The sequence below is a fragment of the Pangasianodon hypophthalmus genome, chromosome 6 (genome assembly GCF_027358585.1).
Source record: "Pangasianodon hypophthalmus isolate fPanHyp1 chromosome 6, fPanHyp1.pri, whole genome shotgun sequence".
Lineage (NCBI taxonomy): Eukaryota > Metazoa > Chordata > Actinopteri > Siluriformes > Pangasiidae > Pangasianodon > Pangasianodon hypophthalmus.
Window position 1 is genome coordinate 4,597,513 of NC_069715.1, and position 11,346 is coordinate 4,608,858.

The window sequence follows — 11,346 nt, forward strand, 5'->3', positions numbered from 1 at the left end:
CACAAGACAGTACAATGACTACTGGGATAGACAATGGGCACAGTAAGTCCCAGTGCAGCGCCGACCAGTACACAGTTCTATTAGAAAGTGAATCCAGTCTCAATAGTGCAAAGAGTACAATATAAGTTGATGAAATAGTGTAAACATAAGAAGTAGCAGCCTATGTACAGTATAATAAATATTGTAGCAGCATTATGTAATGTGCAAAAACTTGCAAAAAAAATTGCAAAGAGGATGGAGGATGCACAGTTGTGTGTGTATATATGTATGTGTGTGTTCTTTCAGTCCAGTTTCTGAGTGTTTAGGAGTCTGATGGCCTTGGGTAAGAAACTGTTGCACAGTCTGGTCGTGAGGGCCCGAATGCATCTGTACCGTTTGCGAGACGGTAGGAGGGTGAAGAGTGTGTGAGAGGGGTGTGTGGGGTCATCCACAATGCTGGCAGATTTGCGGATGCAGCGTGAGGTGTAAATGTCTGTGATGGAGGGAAAAGAGACCCCGATGATCTTCTCAGCTGTCCTCACTATCCGCTGAAGGGTCTTGCGATCCGACACGGTGCAATTCCCAAACCAGGCAGTGATGAAGCTGCACAGGATCTTCTCTATAGTCCCTCTGTAGAACATGGTGAGGATGGGGGGTGGGAGATGTGCTTTCCTCAGTCTTCTCAGAAAGTACAGGCGCTGCTGGGCTTTCTTTGTTATGGAACTGGTGTTGAGCGACCAGGTGAGGTTCTCCGCTAGGTGAACACAAAGAAATTTGGTGCTCTTGACGATCTCCATGGAGGAGCCGCCAATGTTCCACAGAGAGTGATCATTCAACAACCATCTGAAGTCAACAACCATCTCTTTAGTTTTGTCCACATTTAGAGACAGGCTGTTGGCTCTGCACCAGTCCCTTAGCCACTGCACCCTCTCTGTATGTTGACTTGTCATTCTTTCTGATGAGACCCACCACGGTCGTGTCATCGGCAAACTTGATGATGTGATTTGAGCTGTGCATTGCTACACACTTGTGAGACAGCAGAGTGAACAGCAGTCCCCTGTGGGACCCCAGTGCTCAGTGTGGTGGTGTTGGAGATGCTGTTCCTGATCCAGACTGACTCAGGTCTCCCAGTCAGGAAGTCCAGGATCCAGTTGCAGAGGGAGGTGTTCAGGCCCAGCAGGTTCAGCTTTCCAATCAGAGGCTGAGAAATGATTGTGTTGAATGCTGAACTGAAGTCTATAACAGCATTCGAACATATGTGTCTTTATTGTCCAGGTGGGTGAGGGCCAGATGGAGGGTGGTGGTGATGGTGGTTGGGACGGTAAGCGAATTGCAGGGGGTCCAGGGATGGGGGCAGCAGGGTCTTGATGTGCCTCATGACGAGCCTCTCGAAGCACTTCATGATGATGGGTGTAAGTGCAACGGGACGGTAGTCATTGAGGCAGGACACTGGAGACTTCTTTGGCACAGGGACGATGGTGGTGGCCTTGAAGTACGTCGGAATGATGGCGCTGCTCAGGTAGGTGTTGAAGATGTCCGTAAAAACATCCACCAGCTGGTCTGCACATCCTCTGAGCACTCTGCCAAGAATATTGTCTGATCCAGCAGCCTTCCGCAGGTTGACTTTATGTAGAGTCTTCCTCATATCAGCTGTGGTTAGACACAGCACCTGGTCATTGGGAGGAGGGGTGGTCTTCCTCGCCCTCACATCATCCTGCGCCTCAAGCCGAGCATAGAAGTTGTTCAGCATATCTGGGAGGGAGGCATCACTGTCACAGACAGGTGATGTTGTCCTGTAGTTGGTGATGGCCTGGATGCCCTGCTGGTCTTGAAGTGGCTGTGGATTGTCTGTGTGTGTATGCGCTTTGCCTCTCTGATGGCCCGGGACAGTTTGGCCCTCGCTGTTCTTAGGGCCACCTTGTCGCCTGCTCTGAAGGCGGAGTCTCGGCTGCTCAGTAGCACACGCACCTCTGCAGTCATCCACGGTTTCTGGTTGGAGCGTGTGGTGATGATCTTGGAGACAGTGACATCATCAATGCACTTGCTGATATAGCTGGTCACTGATGTCGCGTATTCCTCCAAGTTGGTTAAGTCTCTGTCAGTTGCCGCTTCCCTGAACATGTGCCAGTCATTGTGTTCAAAACATTCCTGAAGAGCAGAGATGGCTCCTGCTGGCCAGGTTTTGGATTAGCATAACAGAGATGTGGTCTGAATAGCTGAGGTGGGGGTGTGGCTTTAGCCAGTATGCGCCGGGGATGTTTGTAAACAAGATCCAGCGTGTTCTCCCCTCTTGTTGCAAAGTCCACATGCTGATGGAATTTAGGGAGCACTGACTTGAGATTTGCATGGTTGAAATCTCCGGCAACAATAAACAGTCCGTCAGAGTGTGAATTCTGTAGCTCGCTAATAGCCCCATACAGTTCACAGAGCGCGTCTTTAGCATTAGCGCTGGGGGGAATGTACACACCGATTATGAGGACAGTGGTGAATTCCCATGGTAAATAAAATGGTCTGCATCTAACATTCACAAACTCCACAGTAACTAGAAACTAGAACGAGTTCTTGCACCATTTCTTGTTGATGTAAACACACAAGCCACCGCCGCAAGCCTTGCCACAGCCCATCTAGCTGAATGGCGGCATCTGGAACTCTGTCGCTGAGCCATGTCTCAGTGAAAATAAAGACACAGCAGTCTCTAAACTCACGCCGCATAGTTTGCTGGAGTGGGATGTAATCCAACTTATTGTCCAGGGAGCAGACATTGGAGTGCAGGATGGACTGGAGAGCCGGCCGGCTAGGGTTTGTTTTTAGCACAGACCCCCGCCCTCTTGCCGTGCTTCTGCTTTCTCGCGCACCGCATGCGACGTCCCCTCCCCCGGCCACCGAGATCAGGCAACAACAAGGTCCCCGCAGCAAGCCGAGTTCGCGTAGATTCTCCACCAGATCATCGTAACAGCTGTAGTGTTGTTTCTGAAACTTAGGAGTGTCTGGCGGTGGTATACACGAACACCAGTAGCTCTGATGTCCATGTGCCATTAAAAGTCAGGCTAAACACAACAATAACACCATTTTGTATCCGGAGTGGCCTCTGTGTGCTACTGCCACGGCACCATTAAATCAGTTAGATTTAATTGTAGTGCAATAATTAGCTGCATTAGTAATTTTCAAGGGCACTGTGTGCACCAGTGCTGCCAATTCTCACTAGCATTTTCTCTTTTCATATTTGGATGATTTTGTGTTTTGCTTTTTTTTGTTGCAAATTAAATTTGTACCAAGAAATGAATTTGGTCACAGGTGTTTGCCTTGAAGCGAGCATATCAAATATTAAGCTCGTACGGTAGAGAGGCGGCAGTGTTCATAATGGAGTGTTTATTTCCCTTACAGTCTGTGATGTTAATTCCTTGCCACATGTCTCTTGTGTTAGTGGTGTTGAACTGTGCCTCCATCTTGTCTCTGTACTGGCGTTTTTTCTGTTCTGATGGTTTTACAGATGGCAAAGCTGGTTTGTTTATACTTCTCCGTATTGCCAGAATTAAATAGTGCAATTATATTAGATAGTGCAACTATAAATTATATCTCTAACTGTGTACTATAGCATACTATTGTAAGTATTGCTAAGTGTGTTAAAAGGAACTTCAGCATGATCATCATTATAATTTTAACTCTATCATATCAAACGTAAGTTATCAACTGTTCAGTGATTGAGGCTTGAGTGTAAACTGTTCTTAGAAATTGCTGTCTTTGGGCTATCCAAAGAAGAACATTTTGTTTCTGCTTTTGTTGACTGTGGTGCAGCTAGGTATTCCTTGGATGAAACCCTAGTGGAGAGATTAACTATCCCTCCCATTCCTCTAACAGGCCCACTGACTGTCAAATGGCATTCAACTTGGAGGATGAAAGGTAATTAAATCCACTGTCCCCTTCCAGATGCACACTGGCATATTCCACATGGAAACACTCTTGTTATGATCACTAAGTCACCACAAAAGTCTATTATCCCAGGTTCCTCTTGGCTCTTCTCTCACAACCGTAGCATCTTATGGAAGAATAGTACTCAGAAGCCTATGTCAACCTAGCTAAGGTGTTCAGCAAAGCTAAGGCATCCAAGCTTCCACCTCACCAATCATGGGACTATGCCATAGATCTGCTAGCAGGTACCACTCCCCTTAGAGGGCAAGATTATCCCCATTCTCTCCCTAAAACAAAAGCCCTGGCCCAATGGTACATCCACCCTTCAACATTTACATTTATGGCATTTGGCAGACGCCCTTGTCCAGAGCAACTTACAGAAGTGCTTTGAAGTCTATATATTCTGTTGGAGAGGTAATATAGTAAAAAGCACACAGACAACACAAAGTGTTTTTTCTTTTTTTTTTTTTTTTTTGCTAACACTTATTATTTAAGTGCTAATTTAAGTACTTTAGGAAGAGGTGGGTCTTTAGAAGGTGGGTCGTTTGAAGACTGCCAGTGACTCAGCTGTTCAGACATCTAGGGGTATTTCATTCCACCATCTAGGTGCCAGAACAAAGAAGAGTCTTGATGCATGCCTTCCTTGTACTCTGAGAGATGGTGGGACCAGTCGAGCAGTGCTAGAGGATTGGAGGGAGTGTGGTGCAGTGTGGAGTGTGAAAAAGTGCTTTGAGGTAAGTGGGTGTTGGTCTGTTTTTGGGTTGTAGGCAAGCATCAGTGTTTTAAATCTGACGTGGGTAGCTACAGGAAGCCAGTGGAGGGAAGGTAGCAATGGGATGGCGTGGGCTAACTTAGGAAGGTTGAAAACCAGTCATGCAGCTGCATTCTGGATCAAATGGCACTCAAAGGCAGATCTTCCAGGAGCGAGTTGCAGTATTCCAGTCTCGAAATGACAAGGGCAGATCTCACCTGGGTGGCCTGTGTGTGTATAGAAATGGAGGAATCCTTCTGAGTTAGCAGTATGAGAGAAAAAGACAGATGGTTGTCCATGGTTACCCCAAGGTTGCATGCAGTAACTGAAGGTGAGATCAGAGAATTGTCTGGCTTTTTTGGCTGGTAGAGCTGTCTTGTCTTAGGTAACCCAGCTAAATGCTACACATGTGCCTTCATTTCAAGGATGTCAACCCATGCTGAGAGAAATTTTGATGCGGGAAACTTTGAGGCTGCCCTGCAAGAATGGCATCAATGGCTAGAGGGTATGAAGTTCCCCTATTTTATCATGGCTGTCTAAAAAAGATTAGATTAGATTCAACTTTATTGTCATTGTGCAGAGTACAAGTACAGAGCCAAGAAAATGCAGTTTTCACATATCCCAGCTTGGTAGGAAGCTGGTGTCAGAGCGCAGGGTCAGCCATGATATGGCAACCCTGGAGCAGATGTGGTTAAGGGCTCAAGTGCCCAACAGCAGTAGCTTGACAGTGCTGGGGCTTGAACCCCACACTTCTAATCAGTAACCCAGAGCCTTAACCATTTGGCCACCACTGCCACTAAGGTGCACCCTTCCTGGAGTTACTGTGTGACAAGCAGGAGGGAGGGGGCCAGGCTGTGAGGATGCATGCCTGGCACTGAGTTGGCTAATCAGTGGGAGGGAGGGAAAGGAGCAGCTGGAGACTCTCTTCTTGTCCTTCTTGCCCATCTTTGACATTTGTTACATACTGTAATACCAGGTGGCCGCTCTAAAAATCTGTTTAATATAAAGTCCTCGAATGGAGGACGCATCAGATATTAAACTGATAAGAACAGATACTATATTTGATCTTAGCCAAAAGGCCAAGAAGCGAAAACCTTGGGTTCAGCCAAGAAACTGAACCCATGCTAGGCCAGGTGGGCACTGTTCTTTACCCACTTCAATTCCACACTCATATATAGACTGGATTCCAAGAATGACAAAGCTTATGCACTATCCCAGGTCTCTATCCTCTCTGTGGTGTCCTTTGCAGCCCCAGTCCAGTGGGAGATCATGGATGACATCTAATGGGCCCAATGGGAGGATCCCACACACAGTGCCTTGCCACAAGAGTCTATGTGCCACAAACCATGTGGGAAAAGGTGAAATGCTTGATTCATACTTCCATCAGCTCAGGTCAACTAGGTATCTTGAGAACACAAAATTTTGTGGAGAACAAGTTCTGGTGGGAAGACCTGAAACAAGATGTGGAAAGGTATGACAACACCTGTTCAGTTTTGATTACCGAACTACACACAGGCCTCCTAGAACTACTCCATATTTTCCAATGTCCTTGGTCCCACATAGCACTTGACTTTGTCACCGACATCCCCACACAACTATTCTAATCATTATTAACCATTTCTTTAAAGACTGCCATCTTGCTCCACTAACCAAAATTTCCATAGCTCTTGAAACAGCCAAAGACCTGTTTAAAGAAGTGTTCAGTTTCTATGGCCTTCTTCCAAAGATTTACCATCAATGTGAGTCTCTCCTCAGGATACCACCCCAGTCCAACAGCCAGAGAAAGAGACTGAATCAGGAGATTGAGTGGTTCCTGAGAGCTTACTGTCACAACAATCAGCATGAGTGGAGCAGATAACTCCTCTGGTCAGAGTATGCCCAAAACTCTGCCCTCCACCAGCCCCCACTCTTCGCGTGGTCAGGAGAGCTTTCCAATGTGCCTGCGGTGGAATTCTGGACTAAGTCGAGCTTGTTTATTCACCTACTGGAGCATCTAGACAGCAAGGCATTACAGTAACCCAACCTAGAGGTAAAACTTGTTTTTCAGCATGATGTAGTGACATTATATTTCTTATCTTAGCAATATTTCTGAGATGAAAGAAGGCTATCCTAGTAATGTTTTCGACATCAAATGAGAGACTGGAGTCAATAATCACACCAAGGTCTTTTACTGCTGCACATGATGTAACTGAAAGGCCATCCAGAGTTACTATGTAATCAGAAAGCTTGCATCTATCTGCCTGTGGTCCTAGGAGAAGTACTTCTGTCTTGTTTGAATTACGTAGGAGGAAGTTACTCAGCATCCAGTGTCTAATGTCCTTTACACATTCCTCAACTTTATTAAGCTGTTGTCTCTCATCTGGCTTTGCTGAAACGTACAACTGTGTGTCATCAGCATAACAGTGGAAGCTAATACCATGTTCACAAATTGTACCCAGGGCTGGCATGTAGCATATAGAGAAAAGAGCAGTGGATCTAGAGCAGAGCCTTGTGGAACACCAAACTTTGTTAGTGTGCATAGAGTACTCACCATTTACATCTACAAACTGATAATTATCAATTAAATAAGACCTGAGCCAGGAGAGGACTGTACTCTTATCTCCAACAACATTTTCTAGTTTATCTAGAAGAACGTTATGATCTATGGTCTCATAGGCTGCACTAAGGTCAAGCAACACATGCAAGGAGAAATAACCCTGATCAGAGGCCAGTAGCAGGTCATTTACTACTTTAACTATCACAGTCTTAGTACTGTGATGAGGCCTAAATCCTGACTGATAGTTATTTATATGCAGGAATGAGCTGCTGTGCTACAAGCTTATTTCTATATATCCTATTTCTAGGATCTTAGAAATAAAAGGGAGGTGTGTGTGTGTGAGGTCATTATACCAGGGTGCTAGTTTTTTTTCTCTCTAATTGTTTTTCAGAGTCATAGGAACCACCTCTCTCCATAGTGTAAAGAGATTGCATTGCCTTTATCTGTTCACCTGACCTCATAGTCGACTTTCCCAACTCGCTATGTGACTTCAAAGGGCTCTTGCCAAGTAGTTTAGAGCTTGATGTGGTAAGTAGCATAAGCACTTTCTCCCCCAGTGCAAATTCCCATAGCTGAGCTCCCCTGTTATGCAGTGTAATTGTTGAGCCTTGGACACAAATTCTCTTGTGTTATGTTACTCAAGGTGTGGAGTTCTCAGGTCCAGAACATACTGAATTACACTTTTTGCTGTTAGAAGGTCCCTCCTCCCAATTTTCCCCAATAATGTCTAAGACACTCTGGAGCTTGTGGGCATACAATTCAAATGGGGAAAACCCCGTGGAGGCTTGAGGAGGCCTCTCATACTGCAAACAACTGGGGCTCAAGCCACTTATCCCAATTCCCAGCATCATCAGGAATGATTTTACGAATCATATTTTTAAGTGTTTGATTAAACTGTTCAACCAACCCATCCATTTGCTGGTGCAAATTAATTTAATCCCTACTAATTCATACAGTTTGCAAAGGGTGTGTGACATAAAAGACGTGCCTTAATCAGTCAGGATCTCATTTGGTATCGCGACTTGGGAGATAACTCAGAAGCATGCTTCTGTAACACTGCATGCTGAAATGAGCCACTGCTTATGGGTATCACTTTGTATAGTCCACTAAACTAACTAAACTAACAGAAAGCGATGCTCTTGTGCACACTGTTCTAATGGCCCAATGAGATCCATACCAGTTCTGATGAAGGGAACCTCAATCAATGAAAGGGGTTGCAATGGCGATTTTGGGGTGGCTGGCAGATTCACCCTCTGACATTCCCAGTATTCCACACACCACCTGTGAACATTGCTACAAATGCCCAGCCTACAGAAAGGGGCCATGCAACAGTTTAGTGTCTTACCCTGCCCCAAATGCCCTGCCATGGGATTATAATGAGCTGCATGGAACTTCATTTCCCTATGGCTGTTTGGCACCAACAATTGGGTCATCTCTTCCTTAGTCTGAGTGTCCTGCATCACTTGATATTACCTATCATTGATAACAGACAAATACAAGGGGGATAGTGCAACATTGGGCTGAACTTGCTGACCATCAATTGCTCTCACTTGGTCGAAGGCATGCCTCAGGATCTTGTTGCGCAAAAGCTGCAAGGGGAAATCCCTGAGGGGAATACCTACAAAGTGAGAGCCCTCCCCACCCTCTGTGTCTCCCTGATGCAGAGCTTATATTGATGTCTTCTCTGGCACCACCTCCCCAGGTTAGTGCCTCTGGAGAAACAGGTGTGGGAGTAAGACCTGGGTAAGTGTGCTGGTGTTTCCAGGTGTCGGGCATTTCCAGGACCAATGCCATATGATGGAAGTGGGGGCACTGGTACCATCTTTCAAATCACGGAGAGTGTCAAGTTGCAAGAAGAATTTTCAGATGTGTTTTAACCTCTACCAGTTCACAGTAATCTCATCGAACTGAAAAGTGAGATGCCCCTGGGGGTTGTTGTATGCAGACAGCGCTACTGTTTTCCCAAACACAAAAAATAAGTGGTGTGGGAGGAGCTCACGGCCATGCGCGATATGGGTATAATTGAGGAGTCCAACAGTGACTGGTCCAGTCCGGTGGTCCTGGTTTCCAAAGCAGATGTGTCAGTCCGGTTCTGTGTGAACTTTAGAAAAGACAACACAGTGTCTAAATTTGATGCGTATCCAATGCTATGTGTTGACGAACTGGTCAATCAATTAGGTGCAGTTTGCCATTATTTGACACTGGATTTGACAAAGGGATTTTGTCTGATCCACTTGACTCCCATATCTCATGAAAAAAAGACCTTTTCCACTCTGTTTGTTTTACACCAATTTTTTCACCCTTCCTTTCAGGTTATTTGGGGCCCAGCCACACTGCAACAATTCATGGACATCTGCCCACATGCCTCCTACACCACTGCCTATTAATGACAGTATTATCTATAGTAATGACAGTGAGACAGGCAAGATTCACAGCAAAGTCAAAGAAGTGTGCAATTGGACGGGTGGAAGTACGATATCTGGGCTTCCACTTGGGCCATGGGTAGGTGCATCCCCAAATTCATAAGACAGCAGCAACTGTGGCTTGCCCAAGACCCAAGACGAAGAAGGAGGCGAGACAGTTTCTGGAGCTGACTATTATCATAGATTTGTGCCAAATTATTTAGATGTTACCAGCCCACTGACTGATGTCATTAAAATGTGAGCACCAGATCAAGTCCAGTGGATGGAGTTATGCCAACAAGCCTTTACTCAGGTAAAAGCTACACTTTGTAGTGGACAACTCTTACATTCTCCTGACTCTCTGCCCTTTGTTTAGCAGAATGACACATCAGACACAGGCTGGGGGTCATGTTGTCCCAGGTGGTGGAGGGGGAGGAGCGCCCCATGCTGTACATCAGGCACAAGCTCTCAGTGCATGAGAGTAAGTACAGCATGATCAAGAATGAGTGTCTGGCCATCAGTTGGGCTGTCTTCACCCTCCAACACTATCCCCAGCCTGAGTCGGGTAATGAGGGTATGTGGCGGCGGGGGCATGGTCGATTGTCAGTTTGTGAGGGCAGAGTTGGGAGAGTGAGTGGTAATGTTGAGGCTGCACCTGTGGGTGGTTCTTCTAATGGGTTTACTCTGTTTCAGTGAGTGGTGATGAGGAGATAAAAGGGGGGAGAGAATAGCCATGAGAGAGAGAGCTGAGACACATGGAGCTGTGTGCGTGTCTGTGTGTGTATCCATGTGATATTGGTGAACAAGGCTGAAAATCAGGTTTTCGTTCCATTAAAACCCACACCTGTGCCACACCTGTTTCCCGTGTCCTCATTCCCTTGGTAATATAGCGGACACATCTGATTATGGTTAAAATGTTACTTTACATTTGTGATAACTGTAAACAAAATAGATAGTTTATTGTTTATTATTCTTTTAATTTGGCATATTGAATAGTGATATTCAACATTAAATGCACAGTAAATTAAATACTTATTTCTATAAATATTTACTATGTGCATGTAAGGTACTCATGGAGTTTTCCAAAGCATATTGCGTAAATTGTGGGAGACATTTTGCCAGGTGCACGAGATAGCGGTCTTAAATGCCAGTCGTCAGTGCCCTCTGCTGATCTGTTGGAAACTCTAGCATATGCATTTTAAAAATAGAGAACTGGCCATCCATCATCTTGTACAAGCACTTTTATATTTTGTTTGGGGACTTTATTATTTATTCTCTAATGACAGATTTATCCTTTTATTTAGTTTTAATTGATCGATTGATTGAATATTCAGTTGACTGGTAGGTTTATGGTTATTTACATTGGGGCATATTAATGATTGTAAAATAATTGATTACAAACATGTGTAACGGAGTGTAAAATAAATGTTAAATGTATGCATAAATGGGGACAGCGCCGGCTGTGGGGGTGTGTGATGGCATCTAACTTGTGGAATAAGGACATGCTGTGGTTGAGTTGCACGTTTTAAGCTGTCAGAGAAATATCAATTAAAAGTGATCGAAACACACAAATAACAGTTTTATTTTGGATTTATCCCTTTGTGAACTCACTGGGGAATTGTTAATATGCATTTGGCGTCGAATGTGTTGTTTTATGTTGAGTTATTTTGACTTTGTCACAATCGTAATTAATTTGTGTTATCTTGTGTTTTATGTAGAACTGATTCATTCTCTTTGCAACAAAATCCTTATTTCCATGGGTTGTATCT

The 11,346-nt window shown here is 45.0% G+C and overlaps 1 non-coding gene across 1 annotated transcript; it reads right to left on the reverse strand.

The window, feature by feature from the left end:
• Positions 1-5,536: 5,536 nt before the first annotated feature.
• LOC117597618 (U2 spliceosomal RNA) lies at positions 5,537-5,730 on the reverse strand. Its single transcript, XR_004578382.1, has one exon. It is a non-coding gene; the product is annotated as a U2 spliceosomal RNA (small nuclear RNA).
• Positions 5,731-11,346: the final 5,616 nt, after the last annotated feature.